This window comes from Idiotropiscis lumnitzeri, unplaced genomic scaffold, assembly GCF_059441095.1.
Source record: "Idiotropiscis lumnitzeri isolate Australia: NSW breed Sydney's pygmy pipehorse unplaced genomic scaffold, RoL_Ilum_1.0 HiC_scaffold_189, whole genome shotgun sequence".
Taxonomy (NCBI): Eukaryota; Metazoa; Chordata; class Actinopteri; order Syngnathiformes; family Syngnathidae; genus Idiotropiscis; species Idiotropiscis lumnitzeri.
This window is the reverse complement of record NW_028283727.1, coordinates 341,754-349,551: the sequence shown is the minus strand read 5'-3', so window position 1 is coordinate 349,551 and position 7,798 is coordinate 341,754. Positions and strand designations below refer to the sequence as shown.

At 42.4% G+C, this 7,798-nt stretch overlaps 2 long non-coding RNA genes across 2 annotated transcripts; both read right to left on the bottom strand.

The window, feature by feature from the left end:
* Positions 1–1,771: 1,771 nt before the first annotated feature.
* Positions 1,772–2,804, bottom strand: LOC148314890 (uncharacterized). The gene is made up of 3 exons (XR_015841434.1): positions 2,376–2,804; positions 2,186–2,288; positions 1,772–2,124 (listed from the first exon to the last, which is right to left on the bottom strand). It is a non-coding gene; the product is annotated as an uncharacterized LOC148314890 (long non-coding RNA).
* A 147-nt stretch (positions 2,805–2,951) lies between these two features.
* On the bottom strand, positions 2,952–4,257 carry LOC148314889 (uncharacterized). Its single transcript, XR_015841435.1, has 3 exons — positions 3,512–4,257; positions 3,331–3,424; positions 2,952–3,263 (listed from the first exon to the last, which is right to left on the bottom strand). It is a non-coding gene; the product is annotated as an uncharacterized LOC148314889 (long non-coding RNA).
* Between the last annotated feature and the right edge of the window lie 3,541 nt (positions 4,258–7,798).

Genomic DNA, 7,798 nt, shown 5'->3' with positions numbered 1-7,798 from the left:
AAACCGTTTTTAGCAGTTAGCCCAGCCATTACGAAGCCACAATGCAGCGAAAACAACCATGGACGACATCATAAGTGACAACTACATTGCAGGCGAGGCAAATAAAAAATTAAAAAGCGCGCCATTTAACCCCGTTTTAGCAGTTAGCTCGGTGACTCTTATCCCCAGCAATTTACGCCCGCTCAGCGCGGCATTAAATCCGGTTTTAGCAGTCAGCTCGGGGACTCCTAGGCACCACCAATTCACTCGCGCTCAGCGAGCCATTAATTCTAATCTTAGCCGTTAGCTCAGTAGCTAAATGGCCCCCCGCAAATTAACACAAGCTGAACCCGCCATTTTAACCGGTTTTAGCAGTTAGCCCAGCCGCCACAATGCAGAGTAAACAATCGTGGACATCATAAGTGACAACTACATTTCAGGGGAGGCAAATAAAAAATTAAATAAAAAGGGCGCCATTAAACTCCGATTTAGCAGTTAGCTCGGTGACTCCTAGGCCCCAGCAATTTACTCGCGCTCAGCGCGCCATTAAATCCGGTTTTACCTCAGCCACCACGAAGCCCCAAAGCACAGAAAACCAACCGTGGACAACAACGCAAGGAGCAACAATCTTACAAGGAGGTAAAAAAACTACACCGGAGCTCAAGCATCAGCCGTCAAAACGAGCATTAAAGTTCAACCCAGCAGCAACACACATCATTAACAGCATGAAACAATTCCACCACAATACAAATAAGCTAGCCATTTAACTAAAAAGCATCAGCGAAGAGAGGTGCTTACCTTTCGAAGGTCCGCAGGAGAAAGAACGAAAATTCAGCTCGCGCCTAAGGTGACGCCTCAACTACGGAAGCCTCGAGGGACAAATTTCATGCACGCGATTATGCTGCATCTTGGACGAAAACGAAACTTATATCACCCTTTCTCCACGTTTAAAGACCTAAGGATAACGAGTAACATTGCAATGAGGAAAAGGTCAATTTTAGAGTTAATGCTCAGTTGTTTCAAGAAATAAGATGTACATAGGGGGGAGGGGCGTACATGCGTGAAGAAGCACTGAGACAACCAAGTTGACGTTTAAATTTTGAACATGGACACGTGACTTAAAAAAAAACTATTGAATGAATAGGCAGAGATTGTTTTTTCTTTTTTTTAAACTTTATTGAATTAATGAAACAAAACAATATCACATTCAATTAAAAAAATAAACCAATTATCAAATATTATATGGTATAAGGGTATCTGATTATTAGATACATTCTAATGACAATTAAATAAAACAGGCCCAGTATTATAAAGACAAATGTAAAAAATGAAACGGCTAAAACACCAAATTCAAACTACGTGGGATGTTATTGCCTTACTTTGCCTGTGTGGAATTTCAAGTCATGAGCTCAATGCTAACCTGGCCAGCTAACAGAAGGCAGGATTTTGCCCACCTTGTTCGTATGATTGGCTGTCTCGCAATGTTTGTTCAAAGCTTCACTCATCTTGTTTTACTATACAAGTTTTATATATGTACCACTTTTAATGTTAGGAGAATTGACATTTAACTACTTACCCTCCATTACTTTTATCTACATGAAAAATGTAACTTCTGCTTTCTACGAATGCCGAACCTGTTGCATGTTTATCAACATTGTTAGTCGAGTTTTAAAGTTTGAAAGCATGTTTAAAGTCACCCTTCGAATGTTTGGGGGAAATGCCATTCTACACTTGTCATTTTTCAAAAACATGCATATACTGCCACTCACAAGTTCAAATAGACCACTTGAAATCACTTGACAATTTTAATTCACGTACAAACGCACATGTGGAGCATACAAAAAGGAAGTTTGACAATTCACTTAAAAAAATAATTAAAAAAATAAAATCTCAAATTAATATATCAGACCACATTTGCCTCAAATGAAGCATTGCCTTCATGCACAACTCAGTCCAAAATGGCCATCATGCAGTCAGTGTTGGCAGTGCACACCCAGTGAGTTAGTGATAGACCAAAGATAACAACAAAGAAATACTCTCCCTGTCCACTTGGCACTTTGCTCTCCAAACGTTGTTAGAACACTGGAAGCTGCTGACCTTGGAGCATCACTTGATGGGAGCGATCATTCCTTGTCCACAAACGGCCTGTAACAAATATGTTCATGTGCCACTTGTTGATGGATTAGCATGCATGTGTTTTCTTAACTTTGTCCACCCTTTTATCCGGCTCCTCTTCTGCCCCGTCAATTCGATTCTATGACTTCCGCCGCTGTTCTGAGACTCCCGTCTCGACCGCTTCCTTCTCCAACCTGCAACAACAAACATCGACTTGTATGTCACCATCTTATTTCATGTCTGTGCCCATCCTGCAAAACTTTCAGTTGCGGACTTCTCACTTAATTGTGCGATGACGACTCTCGTCCAGTGGTTCTTAGCACCACTTGGGCCATCCCGCTCCGCTGCCAGCCTGTTACAAAGAAGGGGGGCAAAAACTGTGGAAGAAGGGGCAAATAGGAACTCTACTTCTCCCCATCATGCAGTCAGTGTACACCCAGTGAGTTAGTGACAGAGCGAAGATAAGAACAAGAAATAGTCTCCCTGTCCAGTTGGCACTTTGCTCTCCAAGCGCCGTAGCATCTGCTCCTCCTCGTCCGGGGCCGCTACGGAAAAGACAGTCTCATCTTAACAAGTGTCATCATCCATTTGATTTTGCAACACTCGCCTCAAAAGCCAACAAGCTGTACATCTTGGAGCGTCTTCATTGTACGGCTGCAATCTTTCCTCTTTGAATCCATCTCTGAGCCCTGCGCCACTTTGTTGATGCATTGGCCGTGCGTTTTGAGACCCCCGTCCAACCTGCAACAACAAACATTGACTTGTATGTCACCATCTTATTTCATGGCTGTGCCCATCCTGCAAAACTTTCAGTTGTGGACTTCTCACTTAATTGTGCGATGACGACTCTCGTCCAGTGGTTCTTAGCACCACTTGGGCCATCCCGCACTGCTGCCAGCTTGTTACAAGAAAAGGGGGGGGGGCAATAACAGTGGAAGGGTTAAATAGGAACTCGACTTCTCCCCATCATGCAGTCAGTGTTGGCAGTGAACACCCAGTGAGTTAGTGACAGAGCAAAGATAAGAACAACAAAAATACTTTCCCTGTCCAGTTGGTGCTTTGCTCTCCAAGCGTTGTTAGAAGAATGCTGTCATCTACCTCAAGAGCCAGGAAGCTGCTCAGCTTGGAGCATCACTTGACGGAGCGATCATTCCTTGTCCACAAACGGCCTGTAACAAAAATGTTCATGTGCCACTTGTTGATGGATTTGCATGCATGCGTTTTAACTTTTTCCACCCTTTCATCCGGCTCCTCTTCTGCCCCGTCAATTCGATTTTATGACTTCCGCTGCTGTTCTGAGACTCCCGTCTCGACCGCTTCCTTCTCCAACCTGCAACAACAAACATTGACTTGTATGTCACCATCTTATTTCATGGCTGTGCCCATCCTGCAAAACTTTCAGTTGTGGACTTCTCACTTAATTGTGCGATGACGACTCTCGTCCAGTGGTTCTTAGCACCACTTGGGCCATCCCGCTCCGCTGCCAGCCTGTTACAAGAAAGGGGGGCAAAAACAGTGGAAGAAGGGGCAAATAGGAACTCGACTTCTCCCCATCATGCAGTCAGTGTTGGCAGTGCACACCCAGTGAGTTAGTGACAGAGCAAAGATAAGAACAACAAAGAAATAGTCTCCCTGTCCAGTTGGCATTTTGCTCTCCAAGCGCCGTAGCATCTGCTCCTCCTCGTCCGGGGCCGCTACGGAAAAGACAGTCTCATCTTAACAAGTGTCATCATCCATTTGATTTTGCACCACTCACCTCAAAAGCCAACAAGCTGTTCATCTTAGAGCGTCTTCATTGTACGGCTGCAATCTTTCCTCTTTTATACCGTATTTTCCGGGCCATAGGGCGCTCTTTAAAGTCCCTAATCTTCCCCAAAACAGTCAAAGCGCCTTGTAAAGCGACGCGCCCATTATATGGACTAAGCATCACTCTCGCGACCATCAACCCTTTTACTCATTGGGCTGTTCAGTGCATGTTAGCACACCCTGCTGGACAAAGTCTGAGTCATCTATGCTTCTAATTGACCGTGAATTATACATTATGTGACTATGGTGTTTGGGTGATGGTGTAGGAGAAAGCTGGACAAAAGGGCAGCTGTCGACAATGTTGTAGTCAGTCTTATCATTTATGTTATTGCAAGCAAGAAACGTCCCAGGTTTAGACAACAGACTGCAAAAAGCCCAAAGCACAACAGCCCATCTCTCTAAACAGCCATGTGATTGGTTGAGTCTGAGTGGCTCCCAAGAAGCCATTGCTGTAATTGGCTAAGGCTGAGTGGCTCCCAAGAAGCCATTGCTGTAATCTTTTGTGTTATTTTTATTTATTTTGGGTATATAGATGGCATGAGAGACACATGTTTTGTGTTAATCTTATTTCTTTGTTTCATTGTTTGCTTGTAAGCTGAGGTTTTTTTTGGTTTGAAACCGTGACTCTAAGGAGTGTGGTGACCAGTGAAGTCCCTCCCCTGACGTTGTTTAGTAGACTAATGCCAAGACACCTTTTGTTGGTTATAGTCATTGTTATTGGCAGTGACTCCCAATAGATTCATAGCATCTGTCATTGAAATGGGGTGATACCTCTGGAAACGATCACTTGGGGGATTGAGTCTTGGTGAGCTGACATCAGCTAGCGCGACTCAGGTGCGAGCGGCTGAGCTAGCGCGACTCAGGTGCGAGTGGCTGAGCTAGCGCGCGCGAGTGGCTGAGCTAGCGCGAGCGAGCGGCTGGATAGAGCGAGCGGCTGAGCTAGCGCGAGAGCGGCTAGTCTCGCCTGAACTAGCGCTGAACTAGCGCGAGCGGCTGAGCTAGCGCCTTGTAGTGCGGCGCGCCTAGTATATGCATTGAATACGGAAATAGCACCCTCAACTGGTGTTGCGCCCTTTGAGGGAGCGCATCTTATGGCCGTAAAAATACGGTATATATATATATATATATAGGTGCGAAGTATATATATACACGGTGTTTTTTTTTTTTTTTTTTTGAAGGTGCGACGCTACTTCGCGGATTTTCAGATTTCGCGGGTGGTCTCGGTCCCCATTAACCGCGATAACCGGGGGTTCACTGTATATATATATATATATATAAATATATATAGGTGCAAAGTAGCGGCACACCTTCAAAAATGCTTAAAAAAAATACAAATATATATATATATATATATATATATATATATATATATATATACTGGTAGAGAGTGTAAGATGGGCTGAGGATAGTTAATCAGTTTGTGTATTTATAATCATGTTTTTATACACTCATTCATGTTTAAACACACACACATAGACACTTACTTGTTATTTTAGCACACACGCACACAGACACTGTATCCTGATGATGTGTATAGTTAAATTGACCTTTACACTGTGAGTTGTGATTCTCTGCCTGCTAGAGTTACTGATGATTAGTTATTGATGTTTTCTGTCTTCTGTTGATTAGTTTAGTCTAAAACAGACCACCATTGTTAATTAATCTCCTGTATTCTGGTGATTTAGTTTAGGCTAAACAGACCTTCATTGTATTCTAATTTCATGTGATTCTTGAGTCAAACTAATAAAAGCCGAGCCGGTGAGAAGAGGGGGAGAGGAGTTGCATGGGGCGGCCGCGAGCAGGCTGCTCGCGGCCTCTCTGTCCCACTCTTTTCCCCCGCCGGCGAGGAAAATGAACAACGGTGTCTGGTTCCTCCTGGCCATCCAGCTAGCGTTTTATTTCGGCCGTTACATTTAGTAAATTATGTCAGTAAGCCCTCCCAAAATGGGCATTTAAACCTGACATTTATTTGGTGGAGAATGCGGGCAACCGCACTCGGACGGACGTCGTCTCGGATCCTTGGACGCCATAGAATCTGACGTCAGCGCTTCAACATTGAGAAAGCGAGGCCTCCAAGTTCCTGCGACGGCGCACCGCCCGGATGCCGGTTGCCGATCGGACAAGGCTGACCCAGGAGCAACCAGGTATTGTTTTCAAATTATTTTGTGCCACCATTTTAAAATTTAAAATAATAAGGAATTCGTAAGGGGTGATTTTTGTGAGTAAGGAAGCGCGCGCCGGCCGTTTTGCAGTAGTTCGGTCGAAAAGAAAATAAACTGGATCGTGCTCGTCTAAGGAGTTATAGAAAAATAATTAGGCCATAACTCATCGCGCTGAAGGGAAGCTGGACTTCTCGGGAGGCTGGATCTCCCCTACGGAGGGCACGGTAGTATAAAAGAACGTTCTGAGGTACGTCTAAACCACGATCGTGTTGTTTAGGGAGTTACAAAAAGAAGAAATTAGGTCGTAACTCGTTCAAACCGACATCACGGTAGCATCGATTAAAAGTTCCTCGGTGTCGATAAATAGAGAAATTATCGACGACTTAGAGGTCTACTCACAATTTCACATTGAAATTTAGGGAATAATAAGGCATTATTTTCGGTGGTTTTTATTTGAATTTTTATTTTGGTAAGCAGACTGCTTGTTTGACTGAGACGTGTGTGCGTGAATTGTGGCACTGCGCAGCTGTGTGTGTGTGAGAACGAAAAGCGTGTGTGTGTGAGGTGAGTGAAAGTAACAAACGTCATACAATCAAGGATGGATCAAAAGGTAGAAAAAGAGTGGTAAGCAAAGTAGTGAGAAAAGAATTTGCAGAGAAAGAAAGTCAGACGTGGAATGATAATTTTGCTTGTGAATGTTTGCGAAAAACTATGCAAAGTGAGTGAATGGTGTGATTGGGGATTAGAAATACCATTTGGTATTTTATCCCATGTAATACAGTCAGTGTTATAAACAGAAAATTTGAGTTGCTGTCCTACTGATGAGAAACCAGTTTTTAGAACACCCTAGGTGTTGACAAACTGGACCAAATTTTCTAAAATGGGGATACTAGGTAGTAAAATAAAACCCAGGAATATGCTGCAGTTTAAGGATTGGACGCATGTGAAAAAAATAGGATCTTAATAAAATAAAATAAAAATTTGGGTTAAATGGAAAATTAAATACATTTTATATAAATTCGTAGGTTAGTTAAAAACTCATAAAAGTACTATATAGTACCGCCAAAATTACTAACCATAGACAAGACAAAGAATAACTCTAAAGAGATAGAGAAATTTGCGCATAAATAAATTTAGGAAATATTCAATTGAATAAATAGTGGATATGGGATCCATTGGCATAAATAAGAGGTCAATAGAGACATAGTAGTTCAATTGAAGGACTTATTATGGGCCATAGATAAAGATGGATTGTGTTGCTGTTATTACTGACATGTTATTGTTGTTTGTAGTTGTTCAGTGTTGAGAACTATGTGTGTCGTTTTGTGGGCCCGTGTATATGTCTGTGTGTCTGTCTGTGTGTCTAAATGTCAGGGAGAGTGATAAAAGTGGTTGGAATTGTGTTAGAAGGATTGATGAAGTAAAGATAAAATGGAATTAATAATTAGTAACCAACAAAAGGCTACTTATGAGTGACGAGATCTTATTGAGAAAAATAATTCCCAAATTTACAAAAGAAATTAATAAAGAAGATGATTTGAGGAGATAAATTCATTTAAATTTGAAATTAAACAATTTATACAACGGGATAGGCTTAAAAGAAAGGCCTGATGTGCGTTTTCTGAAAAATAAAAAATTGAACCCAGACGCCTAGGCTGGTTTAAAAAGTTTATCAGATGAAGAAAAGGAAAGATGACGAGACCGGAGTCAGAGGCAAGAGAGGAAGTGCACTGTTC